The 25403-nt window shown below is 39.5% G+C and overlaps 1 protein-coding gene across 6 annotated transcripts in view; it reads left to right on the top strand.

The window, feature by feature from the left end:
* Nucleotides 1-25403, top strand: part of pbx1 (pre-B-cell leukemia homeobox 1) — an 89070-nt gene that overhangs the window by 40739 nt on the left and 22928 nt on the right.

Below are 25403 nucleotides of genomic sequence, written 5' to 3'. Positions count from 1 at the left end.
CTGCTCAATACCCTTACTGATATGATCTAGTACCTACATCACAATGTTATTATTCTTTTGCTGAGCTTGCTACTATGGGGAAGATCAGGATTCAAGATAGTTGTGAAGCAGTAATTAGAATTGGCAAAGTCTTAAGGTCCCCATACACGGGCAGATAGTAGCTGCCGATATTGGTCCCTTGGACCGATTCGGCAGCTTATCTGCCCGTGTAGGGGCAGAACCGAGGGGCTTGGCCGACCGATATCTGGCCTTAAATTGGCCAGATATCGATCGGCCAGGTTAGAAAATCCAGTCGGATCAGGGACCGCATCGGCTCGTTGATGCGGTCCCCGAACCGACTGCCCCGTTTAGAATTCGATCGTTTGGCCCCAGGGCCAAACGATCGAATTCGCCTACATGCCCCCCGATATCGCCCACCTGTAGGTGGGGATATCGGGTGGAGACCTGCTCGTTTGGCGACATCACCAAGCGAGCGGATCTTATAGTGTATGGGGACCTTTACCCAAGAAAGGGAAATACAGGATGGGACTATGCTTGCTTATAAATAAGCTGCATGTCTGTTGCTAGCTTACTCCTTTTATCCACCACTCATGAAGGTGTAAATTGGGACTGTCACCCTTATATATGTATACTGTTATGTCTGGTGAGTGCTTTTGAGCTGAAAACCACTTATACCAGCTATTTTTCCTGATTCCCATTCACTGGGAGCAACAATAGTCGTGTCCCATGATCTTACAGTAAAGAGCTGCTATTAGATACTTTAGCACAAAAAAGGCAACACGCATTGCCTTTTAATGCTCTACAAGGCTCTAGGATAAAAATTGAGGTGACCCGAAAGGGTGTGAGGTCCTGCCTAGTTGGTGGCTGAATAATACTAAACTCAGTCCCTGGTATGTATACAGGCTCACATGAGAAATTTTGCTGGTTGATATTCATTTATTAACAGAGAGGACATATGTACTCTTTCTCCAACCGTGGACATATGTACACCTCTCATCTCTAGGTACCATCCAACCCGCTTGTTACGCTCCTCTACTGACCTGCTCCTCAACTCCTCTCTCATTCCCTCCTCACACACTCGCATTAAAGACTTTGCAAGGGCTGCCCCCCTTCTCTGGAATTCGCTCCCACAAACTGTCAGACTTTCTCCCAATCTCTCTGCCTTCAAGAGATCTCTAAAAACGCATTTATGTAGAGAAGCTTACCTTAATCTAGTGTAACATAACCTCAGTGTGCTGCTAAAAGCAATACCCTGTGCTACACCTCTCACAACTCTGGTCATGCCCATTCCCACACCTTGTGTCTCAACCCTTTCTCCTTGTAGATTGTAAGCTCTTTTGGGCAGGGTTCTCTTCACCTCTTGTATCGGTTATTGATTACTTTATATGTTACTCTGTATGTCCAATGTATGAAACCCACTTATTGTACAGCGCTGTGGAATATGTTGGCGCTTTATAAATAAATGTTAATAATAATATTAATAATGTGCCCTATGTAAATTAGCCATTCAACCACCCCCACCATTCCCAGACACATAGCCAGTCTGCTTTTGGCTTCCCTTCCACAATATTGTCTCAATAGGCAGGTTGTTGTTTTTCCATACTCTGGTTTCACCGCAGATGTCTCCCTCCTCTCTTCCCAGTGTATTTTAACTCAAATTCCTTCTTTTTATTTTTCAGTATAACAAAACTGTACATTTTATCACCCTGACCTACATTTTCCATGTGTTTCTAAGCCTCTCTCATCTACACCTTTTTATCCAGCAGATAATGTCTAAACCTCTTTCTCATCCAGTCTTTATTACTCAGGTATTTAGATATTAATTTAGATTTTTTTTTGTTTGTTTTAGAGTCAACCTAAAAAAGGGGAACCAGGTTTTATTAAAGAACTAAGACAGGCAACCGGCTATTTAAAATGTTAATGTACTTTTGTGGCCTAATCTGTACGGTATTCAACCAACTGGCCTGCAGGTCAAACATATGGGCACTGTATGATTTTGAAATTGGGCTCATCTGATCCTGTGTCATCATGACCAATGATTGGATAACAGTATGGGCTTATCTAGACACATCAAGGGGAAACCCTCAATGACCAATACAAACAGTATAAAAAATGGGTATATACATTAAACATACAAATTAAATACACAACAAACCAATACCAGAGGTAATGAGGGCCCTTTGCAATCTGTTTCGATTATGTAAATATTAAAAACACTTATTGTGTGGAATTACCTATATGTTCACTATCCAACAAAAACCGTAGTGTCCGGCTACAGGGAAAACAGCCCTGTCCATCTGCATCTGGCACCATTCCTGATGATACTGAATTGAAAGCTCCCCAGCCTGAGGTTCACCTGTCATCCTTGATGTGGGTTGGCCAGGACTATTTGCTTCAGGATTGCCGTTAGTTGGCCTGGGGTTATTTGGACAACACTGTTTTCTGCCTGACCACAGCGGTGGTAAACCTTACTTCTATATGGGACTTTTTTCCCCTTTCTGCACAAGAGCTCATATTTGTTTGTTTGTTTTGTAGGAGGTGAGCACTAAAAATATCTTGTGCACATATTTTAAAACATGTCACTTGCTAAAGGGCCCTGTGGTGCCAAAATGTTGCATTTTTGTATGTCACTTTATGTATGTGTCCAATTGCGAGCCAATAAATTACAAATAGGGCACATCCCCACTGCCCAATATGCTGTAACATTTTTATTTTATTCTTTGTGGTCTATAAACTGCATGCACTGCAATTGGGACTGAGCAAATAATAAATTATACGAGTGCTCACAAAATGTTCTGGTGTCATAACTTGTGTGTGTAATGCCAAGCTCAAATCTAAGTGGGACTTTGACCAAGAGCTGTAGTATGTAAAATCAGCAGAGTACATTCATAGGTCTCTCTTGTCATTTTGTGTATTAGCTGCCGTATATTGCTCTATTGGTTTTGGTACTGTTAATTGTGACTATCACGTCTCTTATGTGTTGCTTATAGTAACTGAGGTAATTGTCATTACTGTGAATTTCCGAGGAAGTGTGGAGGTCACACTCTATAATGTGTGTTTTGTTTTTTTTGTTTTTTTTTGCTTCTTTTAAATTACAGTTTTATTACCTCATTAAATTCATATAAATGCAGTTAAAATCTGATACATGTCATTATGTTAGTCCTCTTTTTTGTTTCTCTTTTCACTGTTGCTTTACACAAGATTAAAGCTTGTGGGGTTATTTTTTGGGGGGTGGTCAGGTAAATATGAATTGTAGAGCAGCTGCTTCCCTCCCAGCTTAGCTCTGCTGATAACTAACAGCAAAATGTGGAGGGGAGAGCAGACAGAGGGGGCGCAAACTGCTGACAGCACAGAGGTGTCATACGAGAGGAATTGACACTGGCCAAGGGGTCTTGTGGGGAATATGATAATAACAATAAAAGAGATATATCGCTCCCCCGCCACAGCCATTCAAACCTTTTTACAGTCAGTTCAAACATATAAAACTTTATTGCTCCTGCGGATAACGGGAAGAGTTGGAGGCAGCGCAGATTCTCGGGCTGACAGGATACGCTTGCTCTTATAGCTCTGTAGTGGCATTTTAAACTTTATTGAACAAGACTTTTAGAATTGAAGGAAGTATATAAAACCGTAAATTTATTAGATTCTGTTTTTCCCTCTCCCTCCCGCTCGCTTTTGCTCTTATCTGGAAAGTGCTTGCTCTATCAGCAGTCGGATCCCACAGCCTTCTGGTACTCAAGTGCTGGCATTTTCAGTTTTTGAGTGAATGAGGAATGAGGTGATATAGTTTGCATTAGAGTCAGGCATGCTTAAAGAGCACATCACAGTTACAGGGCAATATACAGGCCATGTAGGATTACATCTTATTATCTTTATAGAGTTATTAGTTAAATGTGCCACCATGTTCTTTCCATTTGACATCTCAGTACTCATTATTACAAACATCATAAGGTGAAGTTCTACTTGATGGCAGGGTTGTGGGCCCTTAACCCCATAGGGGATCTTGCCTTTTAAAGCAAGACTTGGTGCAAGTTGATATACTTGTTTACTAAATGTACTATATGTAATAACAGGCACCAGGTTTACTCAGATACAGTAGCCTATAGCAACCAAAGATGCTTTTTAATCTTAACACTTACTGATAAATATAGTCTATAATGCACTTAGTAGATCTAAAGTTCATACCCTTCAGGGTTTCTATGGCTTGTAGTTCTGTTTGGTTAATATTTGCTGAAACAACTGGAAAAGGTTTCTTTCATAGAAATTCTCTCCCCAAATAAGTGGGATGTAACTGTTTTACTATTATTCTAAACCATAGGGATGGCATGGACATCTCTGACATTCTGCAGCATGTCAGTGAATGATTGTATCCTCCTCTAAGCAGTACTAATCCTACAGACTGAAAGTAAACCATGATAGTCTGACAAACCACAATGGAACATGGTGAGGGAGGGGGCTGCACTTGTGAAACTCACCCCTTTAAACAATATATAGCAATATAAAAAAATATATATATATCCACACCCCTTTTATTCATTTTAACATAATGACATATGCAGCAGTGCCTCACTTGTTTGCAATTAATGGCAAGTGGAAGCAATATTGAAATGAAACTTTTCTGGCTTTCTGCATATTTTATTGAATATTAAGCAAAAACACATGAAAAATGTAACACTATTTTTAAATATGACCTGAGTTCTTTTCTTGGTTATTTTATCAGCATTGTTCACACCAGTGGCTTTTATCAAATCAGCTTCTCTAGTGTTAGGCATGGTCCTTTGCAACAGACCATGCATACAGACATTTGACTGTCCAACCACATGGGCCTCTCAAAAGCTGCAGGGTGTAAATCTCATCCCTTTTATGTTGTTTAATTTTAAAATGAGCCCTTCCACTGTCTGCCATCAACTTCCATTGGTGCCTGATTAGCTAAGTAGACTCATTGACACCCAACACTAAATCAGATAATGCTACAAGTGGCAACACCGCTTGTGATTTATTCATCTTTTGTGCAGTCTTATACAGCTTGCCTTATTATGTATGAAGTGATGCTAGGGAAAGTATGACGATCCAACTCTGCCTTTCAGCTGCCGTTCATTCCAGCAGAAATGCACAAACTTTACCTCATATTGAGGGGAGGGTGTGATGCACACCTGAAATATTCAGATTACCGTATTGTGTTCTACATTCTGATTTTGTATTTAGACATTATTTTAGTATACATACCTGGCCCTGAAGTTTGAAGATAGTCTACTTCCAGGGCTTTGAACCCTTTGGTTGCTGAAAAATATATCGCCTGGCATCGATATGCATCTCTTGGATATGTTTGTTATGTTGTACAAGAGCTGTGCGGATTTAAAAATGAAAAAATATATTGCCTGGCATCGATATGCATCTCTAGGAAACATTTGTAATGTTGTTCAAGAGCTGTGCAGATTTAAAAATGAGGGTGGTCTGTGACCCATAAAAAAGTGAATATTCTGGCAAACAATAAGGTCTTTCTTTTCCTTATTGAGGTGGGCCAGTGGTAAGATTTGGGACTAGGTCTCTTCACAATGCATGTTGCCTTTTTTTAGTGAAGGGGTTAATATACACACTCACTTGCACGTTGTATTTAGTATTCCTATCGTTCAGTCTATGTCCTTAGTTAAGGTTCTGTCTACTAGTCGGGTAGAAATCATTTCCTTGCCCAATTTCCTCCTGAGATTTATTTGTCTGACCCACACAGTAAGCAGAACAAGGGAACAAAACTGAGAGGAAAGAGAAGCTGCAAACATGAACAGAATAGCAAAGAGGCTGATGGAGCCATAATGTTACTCTGGCTATGGACTTCCCTCTCCCTCTGTGAAAAGGAGAGAGAGAGAGGGAGATTGTTGTGGGCAGAGAAGAAGTCATTGTGTGTTGAATGTTTCATGAGGTGGATATTCGGATCGTATCTCCTCTGACAGTGAGATCAGAATGTAGATTATAGAATGCCTTTACATGTGACATCTTTACCTGTTTATGCTCCCCTTTCTCACCTATCTTTTACCATATCATGTGCCTCCTACTCACCATATACATTTATTTTAAATCCTTTATTAGAGGGACATTATTAGGCAGAAAATGCATTATACATAGTTAGTGGGGCCTTTAAAAGATGGTTGCATTTATTTTTTCTCACAGTAAAATTGACTGCACCATGTGTCCTCTCTGCCTTGGCTTTGGCATCCTCTGTCATTATTCTCTCTTCTGTCCGTAGTTCCGCTCAATATCACCAGCCCCAGAGCTAATTTCCCATCTATAAACCTGCTGAATTACTCCCGGGAAGCTGCATGAGTAGAGGCCTCTGTGCTGCTTCTGAAGGCTTGGATTCCCATTCACCCAGCGGACACAATTACTGCAAACACTTACAGCGGCAGGGCACTGATTCCTAACCATTCCAGAGCGTGACCACTTACTCATTTATCACCGTGTACAGAGAACGCAGAAAAGAGAGGGATAAAGAACAATAAAGGGAAAGAGAAATCATAGGAATACCAATGATAACAAAAACTAGCATTAAATGCAATAGAAAATTCTGTAGCTTTGGTAGAAAAAGTGAAAATAATAAGTGCAGCAAATCTAATGCCGTACTTGAAGATTTGTATTTGCTACTTGTAGGTGCTTATTGTTTGTTATAGAGAATGGTGGAGATTTGTAAGACAAGCTCCAGTAAAATTATTTGAAGCCAACTACAAGAAGCCATTACAAATCTCCATGTATAATATTAGCCAAATACCCAATTAGTTTTCTAGTTGCCTGACCATTCACAGCATTTCTGTGTTGCCACTGGGTCCTATCAACCCGACAGAATTGAAAGCATAAGGACTATCAAAACGGAGCAGCAAACTAAGTTATTTTTTCGCTATTTTTTTTTTTTTTTACATGCCCAAAAGTCATATTCATCTCAATTTATTTATTACGTGTAGTGGGCTGATTATTTCTCAATTAAAATGTTTGAGCGCTAGATTAAATTAAAATGATGATGCCATGCAGTGAAGTCTGTTAAGCCTTTTAGTAGATTGGGGGCCATAAAAATCCATTGGAGGACCACATTTGGCCCACGGGCCTCCAGTTGGACAGCGTTCTAGTATCAGATAAGTATGGCAGCTCTTGCTCTTGAATCTAGCAGAAATCACTACTTGTATGTAATTACTACTTATGCTTGTGCATAGCTTTTTAAAATGTATATTGAACCCACATCCTCTATACTTTACAGTTTACTTTTGGTGCCTGATGCCTAGGGAGGTTAAGTTGATTTTACTAGGTCAAAAGGAACTGACACAGTAGTAGATTCCTTAATTAATCCAACACATACTGAATTAGTTTAAAATGAGCTGTAATTCAGATCTGGATGTTTCAGATAAGGATAAACAGCAGTAATATGCATAGACTAAAATTGAAATATAATCTTGTTGTTCTTTTACTTATTGAGAGTTTTTTAATATTTCAACATTATCCAAGGATGATTGGCCTACTGGGGGCATAGGGTGCCATATTAAATGTTAACTGATACAGGGTCTGTTGTTTCAACTTAGTTTTTTTATTTAATAAAAGACACTTTGCCCAGGTGCTGTAACCCATAGCAACCAGCAGGAACCAAACTTATTGCCTTTTATTACATACGAGAGTTAGCATCCTACACTAGTAATTCCCTCTGAATGAATAATCCATTCGTAATCTGTTCATTGGATGGTGGCGAAGGATGAAGGCTTGGAGTTGTAATTAAAATACTAATGTATTCAGTCACCTCAGCTCAGTGTATAATATTACATGGTTACACAGTATCATGTATTGTTATTGTGGGGTTACTCTGTAGCTTGCATATTTAGTGCATAGTTACACAGTACGCATGGTTACAGACATTATTGAATGGGTGCACAGTAGTTCATGGTATTGCATTTGAACATATATTTTTCTGCATGGTTCTATAGTAACAAATAATATTGTAGGGTTAAACAATAGTTTCTGTTATAGCATGATTGCACAGTTTATATATTTATTATATGTTTATACAGTATCTGATATTACTGTATGGTTACACACTGGGTTATATTAATGGCATGGTTACACAGTACTTATTGTATGTTACATTGTTGTATTATTGCATGTTACACAGTAGTTAGTATAATTGCATGGTTACACAGTAGCTGATATGTATGCCATGGTTACACAGTACTTATTGTATGTTACATAGTAGTTAGTATTATACCATGTAGCACAGTAGCTTGTATTTGTTACATGATTACAAAGCACTTTACATTTTTTGCATGTTACATAAAGGCTGTTATTATTTCATGGTTACACAGTAGCTTATATCTGATACATGGTTACACAGTAAAGGTGGCCATACATGTTGCAATCCACTCATTTGGTGAGATCGCCAAACAAACAGATCTTCTCCTGATACGCCCACCTAAGGAGCTAAAACGGCAAGCATAGGTGCCGTTGGAGCAAGATCCACATTAACGAGCCAATGTGGTCTTCAATCCGACAGAAAATCAACCCTGCCTGATCGAGATCTGGCCAATTTTAGGCCAGATGTTGGTTGGGTAGGTCTGTTGGGGGTGCCCATACATGGGCAGATAAACTGCCAAATTGGTCTGTAAGACCCAAATTGGCAGCTGAAATCTGCCCATGTATGGCCATAATAAGATAGTATGATTGCCTGGTTACATAGAAACTTATATCTGATGCATGGTTACACAGTAGCTGGTATTATTTCATGGTTACACAGTAGCTTACATGTATTGCATGGTTACATAGTCGTTAAAGGATTTTCAATCAGAATTTCTCACAAGTGTTTATTTGTTGTATCCTCCCAATGAGTATGGTGAGGAAATCTGCGGTGTGGTCCTTGTGCTGATACTGGCAGGATTACTGTGTCACTAGGCTCCAGATAAGAGCTGTTTATAACCTTGGCTCAGACCATGGCCTAATCAGACAAGAGCACATTTCCAGCTAGCCTTTGATAACACACACTCTTATCTCCAATGCAGAGGCAGCATCTGAATGGCATCATTATGAGAAGATGCCTATGCCCCTTCAACCCGCCTCTTCTGTGGCTCCAGGGAGATCTTTCAAATCTCATCAATCTACTGGGACAGATCACTTGGTATACACCCTTTCATAACTTGCACCCTTCATGTTAGGCAGTCCATTTCTTTAATAATTAATGAATGCAGTCTGCCTAGTAATGGAATGAGAATGTCTAAATATATGTTTATTTGATTGCTGCTTATAATGATATATTCTTTCATTATGAAAAAAATGGTTTTGGGGTAGAGAATTCTATATATAATATAGATATATAGTGGATTTTAATGCAGGATTCTGCTGTAGAACCTCTATTACGTGATGTGATGTGTTTTGAAAAAACATGTTTTCCCATGACAATAATCTGGTAAAATAAGGGGGTATGACATTGTTTGTATCATTGGCCTTGGCCTTTCTACAGCAGAGCAAAATGTTCAGTGTAATAAAGATTGGTTATAATTATCTTTGTGGCTGAGTGTTAGCCTTGTACTGCTTTGCTGCTAGGTATAGAAACTAGTCTGTATGTATTTCAGCTTAAAAATTTTTGTTGTGGGAGTGACGTATGAGGCAGTTATCATTGCTTATTTCCTTTGGGTTCACACCATTGTTCTGCTGTGCAGATGTGAGAGCTTCATTTCTTTACAGCAGAATTTAAACACAGTTGGGCTCTATTTGGCATTATTCCAGCATAGAACTAGAGTGTTGCTGACTGGATGTAAACTAAAGTATGGTCAGACTTTTTTCTTTTTTCATATACATTCTTAAAAATAAACGGGGTTTTCTTTTCGACACATATTGGACAGTTTTTGCTTGTAGTCTGTTGTATCGTACTGCAGAAAATCTTTTTTTATTTTATTTATATATGACTAGATTTGATCTGCCAGTTTGGCCAAGATCAACCATACTGCTGACTTTAGTGTAAACCAGTATTCTTAGTGGATCAAGGATTATCGTCCTCACTGAAAATTTCCATCAGATGTTTGACATAAGCAATTCTAGGAAGAAAACCCCTTTTACATGGGTTTATTCTATGGGCTAAAGCTCACCCACTGAGTTTTTAAAGCACAAGCCAGGTTAATAGCTGGTCAGCTGATTCCCAACTACAGACCAGTTTTGCCCTTCTTGGGGCTCGTCAGTGTAGTGCAGGGTTTTCTGATCAACTTAGGTAGAGAATGTCTGATGAAGAGAAAAAAGGAGCTACAGCTCCTCTTCACTCCTGCAGTTTGGCCCAAACAAACACAACAATGAAAAGGTAACCATGTTCTTGAAATGCTTTGTCATGGCTTTAAATGGTGGTTCATGATGCAAGATTGACAACCATTGCAAAAATATTTACCGTGTGTGGGGTTCCTGCACAAACAAACCAACCCGTCAACATCTAATCCAATCAGTCAGAAACTCAGATCTGAAGGATCTCCCCCAACACTCTTTTGGCTACATTAAAAATAAGGTCAAACTAAGCCTGTTTCAGTATCGAAGATCCAGTTTAATTTATGATGAGCATGCAAGCATTGCAGACGGTGTATGTGAACTGGTCATTCATAGGTATCACCTTTGCTCTGTGGGATAGATAATAGTATTACAGGACTGATGACAAGGGTAGATATATTTCAGAAGGTGGCCTTTCCTTTATTGACAGTTTCTTAACTGCTGTCACCATGAGGGTTGCTTCCACCTCTGGTCTCGGTCAGGTTTAATTGCCATTTTGTTTGCAATGCCATTGTTCTGGGCTGTGAAGTATGTTAATGATTTATAAATAATAACAATAATGTGCTGTGGGAGTTTCAAGGCTGGCATGTTCCATGCTGGGGATATTGTAGGCTTGGCATGTTGGAAGCAGAGTACATTCAAGGCTGCGTATTCTCATAGAGAGATTTATGCTGTTCTGCTAATGATTGCCTTAGTTGCCAACTAATTATTTTCACTTGAAATGAGCAATTAAAATTAGTAAGTAATTACATTTTGTGTGTAGTTAGCATGTATGTAAATCCCACTCTGGAGACACTTAAAGACAACTGCTGTTAATGTGTCATTATCAGACGTAATTCCGTAACGCATCCTCTGCTGTAATCTGCACAATGAGGCCTTGTGTCCCTCTTGGTGCCACCATACTTATGCCACCTGTCTGCTGCAAATACAAGGCCAGAACCATTTAACATCTGTCTCTGAGTGCTTTCAGGGCTTCTAAATCTCATATGAACCATCTTATTTGCAACCTTTCATTGTAGTGCTTGTGAAGAACTGTTTTGTTCCATTGGAGATTTAATTCAAATGATGTCTTGCTTGTTGCAAGAGTAGCTCTGCACATGGGACGGAAGGATTTAACATGATTTTTCTAGTAAGGTGATCATCTATTTTTACTGTGTGTGCTTCTTGCACAGCGATCTTTGAACTGTACCCAATATCTCAGATGTGCCATATCTTTGTGACTGGGTCACCTTGATCTGTATATAGAACAGTTCCACAGCCGAGATGTGCGAAAGGACCCTGTGGTTGCCAAGCCGCTCCTCTTTTTTTAAAGGAACAAAATTCTGGAGAGTAAGGGTGCCCACTAGTGTCAATGCATGTTTGCGTAATCGTGCATTCTGGAAGAAATCTAATTATTTCTATCTCACCATAGCAGCACTCTTAAAAAAAAAAACTGCAATTTCTTTGTTGCTGTCTTATAATGCTGTTTACTGTGGATCGACGTTTTGGCTCCCAGGAGCTTCATCAGACCTCGGTGGGACTAAAACTTAGGCACATTTCACAGATAAGGGTTTGACGAATCATCTTTGTAATGTGTGTTTAAAATGTTATATATTTGCACTCTAAGTTAATGCCCTTGGGATCTAGCAGAGTGATCCACTGTTATGTTCTGAGACAGCATCTGAAATGTCAGCGTGTGATTTCTGTAATGATTATTTGTGGCTCTGTTATCTAGTGAGAGCTTCAGCCTCCTCGGGGTCTGACCTTTTCACAGCTTGTTATAATCAGATGTCGTTGAGTCCCTAACGTCCTCTCTTGGGACGTCTCCTATTTTAAATTGTGCTCCTACCCTCAGGCGGGGATTAAAGAACCGTCTCATTTCCTCACCTCGCACCCAAGTAGTCTGTAACATGCTCACAATCCCCTAAAGGTTACATACAGAAGGGGTTTCGGTGACACCCTCTTCTAATTTCTGCTTCTATGTAGAGTGTAAGCTTCTCTGTCCCAGAAAGGGATGCCATTAATCTGATTTAGATTCTTCTCACTGAATGGGACAGGTCAGTGCACTAGGTCACTATTCATTTGGGCTTCACATGACATCTGTCAGTGCGGCTTGTGTTTGCCTCTGCAGGGAAGAATTATTAGCATATTTATGGGTTTGAGACATGCTGGACCATAGTCTTTGTTGCCTGACCCGGAGTATAGGAAGGTTAGTGAGCCAGTTAATAAGAGCCAAGGTGATTGGAAGGGGTTTATTTTTTACACTATGGCTGGAGCTGGTTCTTGCATGGGTGGCTTTACCCTGCATTCAGTGTGAGTATGAAGGTATTTTCTCAGCAACAGGATCTCCAATTATTAGATTGTAAGTTGTGTAGGACAGGCGCGGCTGTTACTTTTCTTTGCTGTTTAAATAAATATGAGTAATAAGAGCATATTGTGTTATTGAGGCCTGTGCTGGGTATACTCTGCCAGAGAGATAATCTGATTATTGCTCTCACTACTTAATGCCAGTCTGAGAGGCAGCTGGTGATGTTTTAATGAAGCTGGAATTGTATAGTCGGCAGCGCAGGATAATCAGAAGCTGCAGAGTCAGAATCAAATTAATAATTCATGTCATTAAAGTGTGTAATTAATTCGAACAGTCCAGATGAGGGAAAAACCTTTTCGGCTTTAGAAATGTATCCCGAGGGTTTGGGGAGATGTGCCAGGCGGCCTTGCTGCTGGGGGAGGGGTGCAGTGGGCTGCTCGTTAGAACACCCAAGCAGGTTCCTTCTTATTCAGCCTATCAGGTAGCTGTAACATTCCATCACTATCTGCGTGTTTCTATATGGGCAGGAATAACCTGACTAAATGCAATATCCTAAGTCAGCTCTGTCTATTTTATTATTGTATTTACTTTAATGATACCCAACCAGAATGCTTGTGCAGGAGAGGAAAGCATATCCTTAATAATGAAGTGGAGTGATTATTAAGTCTCTGTGGCCTGCAGTACAGTATGGTCAAAAGGAATAAGCAGCGTACAATGAGGGCTTGCTGTTTCTAGTTTGTGCCGTGGGATGTCTGTGCCCCTGGAAAGAATTGCACACCATTTTTAACTAATAATAATAATTTAATGTTGTAGAGGGGATAAACTTGTTACAGAGTTGAGTGGCTTCCTAATTCAGGAGTTTTTTCAAGAGTGGGTCAAAAAAGCAAGATGGTACCCCCAGAGACTTTATAGTTGTCTTCTCCTTTAATTGAAAAGTTACTGTAGCTGAAAAAAATGTCAGTATGCCATTTGGAATCCCAACTTATCCTTGAGTGAAAAGTATTTCTTCAGCAAAAATCCACCAGATATCAAACAAGCAGGGTTGACAATCCCATTGGTCCATTAATGTGGTTCATGCCCGAGGGGTCCCTATACATGCAGGTGGTCAAATCGGGCAGATGTGATCTAGTAACCTTTACAAACAAGTGGATTTCCACATATATGCCCTTCCTAAGGGGCAGTATAACTAATTTTTCATTGAGCTCATGTTGAACAAGTGGGTATATATGCTCCTATAGGGCTGGAAAATTATAAGCTGCATGTCCTAGCATATTTATCAAGCCAGTGTCTGGAGGCCCACATGGGGCAAAAATGTATTTTAAGCATTTTTTCTGTAAACTCACTTGTAGCTTCTGCTCTGCACATTACTAAATATCATTATTAAAATGTATTTATATAGCACCAACATATTTCCCCTTCATGCCCAACTCTGCTGGTTCCTTCTGCTCCTCCTTTTTCTCCTTCCCTTCCTTAGAATCATACCACCACTTCCGCTTAGCCCTATGTAGCCCTGCCAGTATCTTGTGCACCATATCAATCCCAAACCATCATCTGCTCCAGATGTGGCTTAATTTACTGCAACTCTGCTAATTACGGTAATTAAGGATTAATTACTGTTAATTACTTTCACATAAACTCAATGCCAGTCAAAAGTGCATAGCCTTGTGAAGGCTGCCACACACATACATATACACAGAGCACCGAGTGTTATCCATAGTAGGCTAAGGTCCGCGCAGCTGGGATACATGGTGTCACTTCACTGTCACCTCAACATGTCTTGTGCAGTGACTGGTGACAGGGACGCTTCCCCTAGTGCTTCTGCTCAAGTGCCAGGAAGCTGCCTACTTTTGCTAACAAGACACACAACATTGAATAGGTAAGGCCATGAAACAGGCAAGGTATAGTGTCTTCTGTCTGCCATGGACTACTTTTGGTGAAGTGATCTTACCCTTTATTATTATAAGCATATATATTTATGAACAGATGTTTGTGCTGGTTTTGCTGCCTTATGTTTATGTTAGTGTTCACCTGCATGAGACTGGTGGGCACCAGGGCTGTGGAGTCGGTAGATAAATTCTCCGATTCCTCAGTTTCTGATACTTCCGACTCCGACTCCTCTGTTTTTAATATGCTAATGTATTTTATACATTCATACAGTCAATGAAAAGCATGCTTCATGGTCACTCAACGTGTTCGTTTATGCACTGTGTGCATTGGGCTTTATTCTTATAGCAGAGAAGTAATTAATTATGACTGTTTGTGAATTGGGACATTTAAACTTGCTTTATTTTTTTTTTTTTATTCTCATTTAAATTTAGTAGGAGTCTGAGTCGGTTCATTTTTTGCTGACTCCGACTCCAGGTACCCAAAATTGACTCCGACTCCACAGCCTTGGTGGGCACTTGCTAAAACTTCACAGTACCCTATAGTAAAATGTTTTTCAGGCTGCTAACCTTTTGAAATAAAGCTCACCTGGCTGAGTGGTACTGGGAACTGTAGTTCTTTTACAGTGTAGTCTAAAGAATATGAATAAGAGACTTAAACTGGCCATACATGCACCAATATTACTTTTAATACAATATTTGGTGCGTGTATGGTGAAGCGACAAGGCGTCTGATATCGCAGAAGCCTTGGATAGTGGTCATCTTTTTTTTTTTTTTTAACAATTATTTATTTTTCAAAGTGTTTTCATGGGGGAAGGGAAACAGAAAGGAAAAAGGTGGGTAAAGGGGAGGGGAACATTACAGTTACAAAGGTTCTCCAGATAACATAATATTGTTTATTAGAAAAAAAAAAAACAACATTCAACAAGTCATATCTAGTATTCATCTCGCCATAAAGTAACCTTGTGAAACATGTTTACCTATAGAGAGGTGAGCCTGAATGGCAGGATTTGAATATGGGATTATAACTTTTTTTATATAGTTGAGCCAAGGTGTCCAAATATTCCAATTGCCTGCATTTTTATATGGATCATATACGTAATTTCCTCTAGTTGTCTAATTTCGTTTCTGTTGTTTAACCATTCCATAAAAGTGGGGATATCTGTGGTTTTCCATTTTCTAGGAATGAGGGATTTAGCTGATTGTAAGGGCTCTGGTACACGGGGAGATTAGTCGCCCGCGGCAAAACTCCCTGCTCGCGGGCGACTAATCTCCCCGTGTACCAGAGCCCTAATAGATGAAGTGTAAGGGGATCTGAGATAATAGTATTTTTTCCCGGGTATATATTCAACAGGATTGGGACAGGTTCATCAATAGAAAACTTATAGTCTGTGATTTGGTAAATAGCTTGTAGGACTTCCGTCCAGTATTGTTGGAGTCCTGGGCATTTTAACCATATGTGGGTATGGGTGCCCTTGTGACAGTTACGCCTCCAGCAAAGGTCATAAGTGTTAGGGAACATTTTTTGCAATTTAACTGGGGTGTAATGCCACCTTGTAACCAATTTGAATGTGGCTTCGTTTGTCCTAGAAGCTCTGGAGGTTTTGTGAATTGTGCTATGGATTCTGTTCCAGGCTTCGTCAGGTAAGTTAATATTGAGCTCTTTTTCCCATGCCTGACAGTATGGTCTAGGCGGTAAAGGGGTTGCATTGATCAGAGCTCTATATAATTTAGATAAAGGTTTTTCCGGGGGTCTTGGCTCTGTTAATATCAGTTCCCATGGGGTTAGGGGTCTGTTCCAATTTCTAGATTTATTAGCTTGGATATAGTGGTGCAACTGATTGTGATTCCAGGTATCTCTGGGATGGGAGCCCCATCTTTTCTGTATATCTGCCAAAGTTATCATTCTACTTCCCGATAGTGGTCATCTCTTCAATTGTGTGGGACACAAAATTTTGATCGGGCGCCATTGAAAGCACCTGAGTAAATGCATGTGTTTAGGGCTGAATCATCAGGTCGGGGTAAAATTCCTATGGTTTCTAACTCCATATCTGACAAATAAGGTCCCCTAGTGGAGGGTACGAACGATCTTTCCAGCTGGCCATACCAAACCTGCTCAATTGACATCTGGCCCCATACATGTGCAGCAAAGCTGCCAAATGGGTCTAAAGGGCCCGGATCAGTAGCTTAAATATGCCTATGTATGGCCACCTTAATTTGTGTGTTCTCCCTGTGTCTGTCTGTTTCCTCAAGGTACTCTGTTCCCTCCCACACTCCAAAAACAAACAGGTAATTGAATTGGCTTCTGAGGAAATCAGCTTCAGTGTGTTTAAATGTGATAGGGAAATTTGTTCTGATGGGGCAGGGACTGATGGGAATAATACCAGTCTCTGTAAAGTCATATATAAATGTGTTGGTGCTATATAATATATATATATATATATATATATATATATATATGTATATATATATATATATATATATGTATATATATATATGTATATATATGTATACAGGTCCTTTTCAAAAAATTAGCATATTGTGATAAAGTTCATTATTTTCTGTAATGTACTGATAAACATTAGACTTTCATATATTTTAGATTCATTACACACAACTGAAGTAGTTCAAGCCTTTTCTTGTTTTAATATTGATGATTGTGGCATACAGCTCATGAAAACCCAAAATTCCTATCTCAAAAAATTAGCATATTTCATCCGCCCAATAAAAGAAAAGTGTTTTTAATACAAAAAAAGTCAACCTTCAAATAATTATGTTCAGTTATGCACTCAATACTTGGTCGGGAATCCTTTTGCAGAAATGACTGCTTCAATGTGGCGTGGCATGGAGGCAATCAGCCTGTGGCACTGCTCAGGTGTTATGGAGGCCCAGGATGCTTCAATAGCGGCCTTAAGCTCATCCAGAGTGTTGGGTCTTGTGTCTCTCAACTTTCTCTTCACAATATCCCACAGATTCTCTATGGGGTTCAGGTCAGGAGAGTTGGCAGGCCAATTGAGCACAGTAATACCATGGTCAGTAAACCATTTACCAGTGGTTTTGGCACTGTGAGCAGGTGCCAGGTCATGCTGAAAAATGAAATCTTCATCTCCGTAAAGCTTTTCAGCAGATGGAAGCATGAAGTGCTCCAAAATCTCCTGATAGCTAGCTGCATTGACCCTGCCCTTGATAAAACACAGTGGACCAACACCAGCAGCTGACATGGCACCCCAGACCATCACTGACTGTGGGTACTTGACACTGGACTTCAGGCATTTTGGTATTTCCCTCTCCCCAGTCTTCCTCCAGACTCTGGCACCTTGATTTCCGAATGACATACTTTGGACCACTGAGCAACAGTCCAGTGCTGCTTCTATGTAGCCCAGGTCAGGCGCTTCTGCCGCTGTTTCTGGTTCAAAAGTGGCTTGACCTGGGGAATGCAGCACCTGTAGCCCATTTCCTGCACGCGCCTGTACACGGTGGCTCTGGATGTTTCTACTCCAGACTCAGTCCACTGCTTCCGCAGGTCCCCCAAGGTCAGGAATTGGTCCTTCTCCACAATCTTCCTCAGGGCCCAGTCACCTCTTCTCGTTGTGCAGCGTTTTCTGCCACACTTTTTCCTTCCCACAGACTTCCCACTGAGGTGCCTTGATACAGCACTCTGGGAACAGCCTATTTGTTCAGAAATGTCTTTCTGTGTCTTACCCTCTTACTTGAGGGTGTCAATGATGGCCTTCTGGACAGCAGTCAGGTCGGCAGTCTTACCCATGATTGCGGTTTTGAGTAATGAACCAGGCTGGGAGTTTTTAAAAGCCTCAGGAATCTTTTGCAGGTTTTTAGAGTTAATTTGTTGATTCAGATGATTAGGTTAATAGCTCATTTAGAGAACCTTTTCATGATATGCTAATTTTTTGAGATAGGAATTTTGGGTTTTCATGAGCTGTATGCCACAATCATCAATATTAAAACAAGAAAAGGCTTGAACTACTTCAGTTGTGTGTAATGAATCTAAAATATATGAAAGTCTAATGTTTATCAGTACATTACAGAAAATAATGAACTTTATCACAATATGCTAATTTTTTGAAAAGGACCTGTATATATGTATAACTTTAGTTATAAAGCGCCACAAGGGAAAGCAGGGCTATACAATCTTACAAAATACAAAATTACAATTACAGGGAGGACAAGTGTTATAATATATATATAATGCACAGGGAATAAGTGCCATGTCGTATGAGACGCAGTAGGAAGGAGGTCCCTGCCCCGTAGAGCTTACAATCTAAGTGGTTGGGTAACATACAGGCACAAATTGGAAGGTAAGAGTGCACCAGGTATGGGCATTTGCCTTTAAGTGCATGACTAGGCAAAATAATGTTTTAGTGCTCCAGAAGGTAACAGCTGAGCTTCTTCTTAAAGAGAGTTAGTGAGTGTTCTCTACGGAGGGACGGAGGGATTCAGGGATAGAGTTCCAGAGGTAAGGAGCATTATGGCATTATTATTCCCATTAATTGAAGTTTTCTCATCAGGGAGGCACACAAAAAAAATGTGAAATACAACTCTTCCAAGAGTCTAGCCAGCTTACTGAACTACACAAGAACTATTTTTGGCAATAAAGACTGCCAAGTTTATGAATTGTGCAGCATTTCAAATGTTTGTGTGAGACTATAGAGACTGAGATCCTACTACTTTCGTTCAATTGCAGAGATGCTTCTTGTCAATATCATCTGCGTCTTGGCCATTTAGTTCTTCCATGAAAATAGCCTCCATTTAAAATAATAGCTCAGTAGTTCATCATTAAAGGAACAGTAACACCAAAAAATGAAAGTGTATACAAGTAATAACAATATAATGTACTGTTGCCCTGCATTGCTACAGCTGGTGTGTTTGCCTCAGAAAGACTTCTATGGTTTATATAAGGTAGCTGCTGTGTAGCCATGGGGGCAGCCATTCAATTGAGAAAAGGCACAGGTTACTTAGCAGATAACAGATAAACCCCCATTATATGGGGCTTATCTAGTAGTTATCTGCTATGTAACCTGTGCCTTTTCTTTTTTTTTCCAGCTTGAATGGCTGCCCCCATGGCTACACAGCAGCTTATTTATATAGTAGCTTTTCTGTAGCAAAAACACCAGTTTTTTGCAGAGCAACAGCACATTATATTTTAATATAATTATATTTTACTTTAAAACACTTTAATTTTACTGTTCCTTTAAAGGAACAGTAACACCAAAAAATGAAAGTGTATAAAAGTAACTAAAATATAATGTGCTGCTGCCCTGCACTGGTAAAAGTTGTGTGTTTACTTCAGAAAGTCTACTATAATTTATATAAATAAGCTGCTATGTAGCCATGGGGGCAGCCATTCAAAGGAGAAAAGGCACAGGCACATAGCAGATAACAGATAAAACACTATTGTATTCTACAGAACTTATCTGTTATCTGCTATGTAACCTGTGCCTTTTCTCCTTTTTTCCAGCTTGAATGGCTGCCCCCGTGGCTACACAGCAGCTTATTATATAAATTATAGTAGTGTTACTGTAGCAAACACACCAGTTTTACCAGTGCAGGGCAACAATGCATTATATTTTTATTACTTTAATGCTCTTTCATTTTTTGGTGTTACTGTTCCTTTAAAGAAACCGTAACACAAATAAATGAAAGCATATCAAAGTAATTAGAACATAATGTATTGTTTCCCTGCACTTGTAAAAGTTGTGTGTTTGCTTTGGAAAGACTACTATAGTTTATATAAATAAAGCTGCTGTGTAGCCATGGGGGGCTCAAGCTGGAACAAAAGGAGAAAAGGCACATGTTACATAGCAGATAAACTGTGTAGATTCCTATTGAATTCTACAGAGAGTATCTGTTATCTACTCTGGCCGCCCCATGACTACACAGCAGCTTATTTATATAACTATAGTAGGGTTTCTGAAACCAACACACAGCTTTCACCAATGCATGGCAACAGTACATTATATTTATATGATATTTTCATTTTTTGATGTTTCTGTTTCTTTAACATTTCTTACTGGCCTTTATTTATACAATGTATATCCTTAACGTGTTACACAGCATTTTACCTTTAATATCCTTTATATAGTGGCAACATATTCTGAAGTGCTTTACAAAAATAGTACATCATTCATAACAGCCTCTATCTCAATGAAGCTTGCATCCCCTATTACATTCACAAACACTATGGGCAATTTTAGTAGGAGCCTACTAATGTAACTATAGATACTAATATATAGAACTAATTTGCCTTTGTTTAAGGGAAAAAAACAATGTTTCTCTACAGCCATCAAACATACCATCTGCTTTTGGGATAAAATTATTAGTTTTTGGGGCAGATTTATGAAAATGTGAAATTAGAGCTCACCACAGAAAAACTCCCTCACTTTGTTGGTTCCTATGGAATTTTTAGAAAGCATTTTTATCAACTGATTATCTCTTTTACCCATTTTTCCCATAGGAATGAATAGAAAGTGGGTGAATTTTTCTGTAGTGAGCTCTAATTTCACATTTTCATAAATCTGCCCCTTTGTGTGTATGTGTGTAGGTTTCGAGCTGAGAGTGCATTAGATGTGTGGTTTGATTTGCCATGTGATCATCAGACATTAAACAATTTAGCCACCGGGCAGAAGACAAAGTTGCAGTGATGGAGCTGTTTAGCACAGTAGATCATCGGTTATCCTGGTTCTCCCCTAGCAGTGTGGTAGGATCCCACTGGATTTTAATTAACCAAATTGCTCCTTGGGGAAGCCCACACTGTTGATGGAGCAGTTTGGTTGAGAATGGATCAATTGTATGAAATTATTGGCCCTTGTATGGCCAGATTTTGATTGGTTTATGACTTTGACGCTAGATTTGAAGTGTGCTGATTCTGGATTTCTTGAGCTGGCATAATTCACCCCTGGCAGATTTTTATTTATCTTTCTTCTGTCTGTGCCTCTGTCCCTTACTCCATCTCTTGCTCACTTGTGCTTCTTTCTTCCCCTCCTCTTTTATCTCCCTGCTAATCCCCCATCTCCCTCCCCTCTCCCTTCTCCTCTGGCTGGAGATTTTCCCAGCAGACGCCAGTAATACAGTATGTAGAGCTGTGCCCCAGCTCTCAGCATGCAGCAGACCAAATTATTCTCATGTATTCATGAAAAGCTGCCACCGATCCGTCCCTAACACAGAAATGGCCTTTGTTAGTGTTTCTCAAGTGGATTGGCACCGAGAACGACCCATGCAATTTGGCTTCAAAAGAAAGAAAAGATTTAACCGCGTCACCTCAAGGAAATTTTATTCCTAACACGCAAAAAATACAGATATAGCAATTTGCCCAAATTGCTGGGGTTTTTTATTGTACAATTATGATTTTTTTCCCCTGCTTTTTCACTCAAACATGAACAGTTTCCTGCAGGCAGCGGCTGTTCTGTTCTGCTGTATTATTGTTTGTAGATACATGAACCAGCCATAGGATGAGGACAGGAACTGAGATTGATACCAACTATGGGGAGTAGGCTGCTTTATTGCTCTGTGAATAAATACCAAATAGCACTGTGTATATATGTTTGCCTACACCAGCACACACACGTGTGTCTATGTTACTCCCTGTACTGTGTATGAATGAAGTACCCACTTTTAGTAGCCCAGAGAAACTGCCTAGGCTAATATTATGCCTGCTACCATCGGGCTGTAATGTCCTGTAAGCAGTACACTTATCATTCTATACTATCCTATACCATATAATATTATAATCATACTGTAAAAACAATTGTTATTTAGTTTATGTTATAGCTATAAGTAGTGTTCAACTACTATAAATCTATAAGAGCTCACTACAGGTGTAGCTCACAATGATGCATGTTTGGGAACTGTTATGTGGAAACGATTTCCCACTCATTAAAGAACTAGTGCTTCATTTTGTTTTTCCTCAGTAATAAGACAGTATCTTATATGTGACCTAGCATACATGCATGCTTATAGCACCGCATGGCTACTGGGTTTTTTCTTTTTCAATGTTTACATTTTTTGTGCCTTATGACATTATGCTTCACAATACAGAAAGACCACCCCTATCCAGAAATCCCAGGTCTCAGGAACTTTGGGTAACAGATCCCTTAAGGTGGCCACACATGTGGCAATTTGCGATGGTCGCACGAAAGATCATTAAATCCGCCACTAATGTTCAGGACTGAAACGGCAGATAAGGAGGTAGAAACAATAGGATTTCTACCTCCTTCTGATGATTCAGCCCTGACGGCAGATTTTGCTCAGACGCCTTCTATGGCGCCCGATCAAAATCTTTTAACCTGGCCGATCGGCGAGTCGACCGATATCAGCAGCCTCCTGCGAATTCACCAGAAAAGTTGTTAAAAGCTGTGTAAAATGAACGGCCATTCCCATGGGAGAAAAAACGTTTTAAGAAATGAAGCCGATTTTACGCCTTTTTTTTTTACACACCAATACTTGCCGATGTGTGGTGAATTTTGTCACCATTTTTTACACAGCATTATAAATCTGTCCTTAAAAGTTACTGACAAATGTAAGGCCATTTTACTAGTTATATGCCTTTGTGCATACTCCAGCAGCAGGTGACAACTTGCCCCCACCACATGATTGTATTGTGTGCAAACAGACAGAATTGATGGGTACAGCTGGTGCTAGCACCATTCACAAAGTGTGCCTAAATACCTAACAATAATTGATAAATGTTATGAGTTACGCAAGGCAAAATGAGGTTCTTCCATTCTCTATTCCAGATGACCCCTAAATATCATGGTGCTCTGTATCAGACAGTTTGATATGCTGAAACAAGCAATTTTACTTGTTAGTTTTTTGTTGCTGTACTTAATATTGTCTGTAGTCAGAACAGTTTGGATGCTCTTTGATGAAATTTAGGGGCTTTTGTAGTTAATTTAAAGGCTGATGTTTCCATATTTTTAAGCTATCGGAGCATTAATTCTTAACTTAGGGCAGGTATACAAATGGGTCCACATCCTGTTTTGGATGGGCCCCCTTGACCCCCTAATATAGGAAAAACTCATTGAGACAAGGGGCATAGCAATATTTTGCTGATTCATTCAGGTCATGGTATATCTGTAGTAATTCAAATCAAGTGGACTTGCTGTGTTTTTTCCTGAAGACATTTCACTAGTCATCCAACTGGCTTTCTCAGTTTCTGACTCAAGAGCCAGTTGGATGACTAGCGAAACATCTTCACGAAAAACACAGCAAGTCCAGTTGATTTGAGTTATTACTACAGATGTATTGTCTTAACAGGATAGGTCTGACATGTGTATGTAAAAGTAAGACAGATAACTAACTAATTAGCATTTGATGCTACCATCATAAATTAAAATATTTTTGGTTTGTGTTGGACTTCCACAGGAGTGCCATTCTAGACTTGTTTGGGTGCCTGGCCTTGTAATTACTTTAACCAATTCAGGGGCACCATGCAGGTTATACGAACACCAGAAGCACATTCTATACAGCCACAGAGGGCCGTTGCCATTACATTAGGAGAGATTCACTGGTTTGTTAAAAGCATGGACCATTAAAAAGCTGGTGATTTCAATAATAGGTTTACCAAAACCAAGATATATATGCAACTCCTCCTTAGCTTGTCTTAGATCCCCATCTTCTCCTCACCTCCACTCATATATGCAGCTTTTCGTTAGTTCTGCATAGATCCATCCACATCTTCTGCTCACCTTCACTGATTTCTGCAGACCCTCCTTAGCTCGGCCTACATCTTCTTCTCACTTCCACTCATATCCGCATATCCTTGTTAGTTCTGCTTAAATACACAACTTCTCCTCACACCCTAATTTAAGAGGACCTGTCACCTACACATAAAAAGCTGTAAAAAAAAAAAAAAAAAGTCCACTGCATCATGAAAACCAAATAAAACCAAAAATAAAAAGCATATAAATACATTGGACATACAGAGTAACATATAAAGCAACTCTATGCCACAGCCAGAGAGGCAGGGCAAGCAAAATACGTTCACTTTTCATTTAGCACTCGTCATTGCATTTGTGTATCCTGTACTTGGACATGAGCATCAAGTGCCAGATTGTGGAGCATAAAAAAGATATCTGGCTGATGCAAAAGCTTGTCTTAATAACACAATGGCAGCTGCCTGCTTGCCGTCATTGAGTACTTGCAAGACTGAGGGAAACAAGATTTATATAGTTTATGTAGGGTAAGTAAAGTTTATTTTGATCAACTAACATGATTAAAAAGGATTTGGAATTATTTCACTATTTTAGGCTACCAGACTGAAAATAAACAGAATGATACCAGTTGCCCAACCACATACACGCTTTATACAAGTACCCTTTGCGTATGGGCTTTAAAATCTGTGATTTGCATTTAGCCACCTAGTGGCTTTGTTACAGTTTATAGGCTGTCGTAATGCAGCATATATTAACATATCTCACTTTCTGCTTGTTATATTTTCTAACAATAAGTGCTAATGTTGTTAAGAACAATTGCCAGTGATGTCCCCTGAGATCTCTATAATACAAAAAATATCATTATCCTGATCCAATATGTTAAGTTGTCATGCCTTTAATAAAATTGACATATGAGGTATGTGGATGTCAGACAAGTTTCTTAAAAATGGCATCTATGGCAAGATGCGTGACTAAGAATATAGTAACTAATAAAGCAACAAGTTTAGGTATGTGCAACTTGCAGCTGTCAGACAACTCTGGGAGTTGTAGTTTTAAAGCATCAGGGGAGGGCTGCCTGAACTAGGTTATACTGAAGGGAAAAATGTTACCTGGAACTGCAAAACTTTACTGCATGTGCAATATATTTTCAAATGGATATGCAGTACAGGTACTCACATTAAGTTCCCGAATTATTTTGGTTCTATTATTCTTGTAGCAAAGAGGATATTGTTTTTAACCATTTTTTCCTTGAGTCTAAACACAGCAAGTTTATTGCATGTTTGGTAAAATATCAATTGT

The sequence above is a fragment of the Xenopus tropicalis genome, chromosome 4 (assembly GCF_000004195.4).
Source record: "Xenopus tropicalis strain Nigerian chromosome 4, UCB_Xtro_10.0, whole genome shotgun sequence".
NCBI classification, from domain to species: domain Eukaryota; kingdom Metazoa; phylum Chordata; class Amphibia; order Anura; family Pipidae; genus Xenopus; species Xenopus tropicalis.
This window is presented reverse-complemented; position numbering and strand designations above follow the sequence as displayed.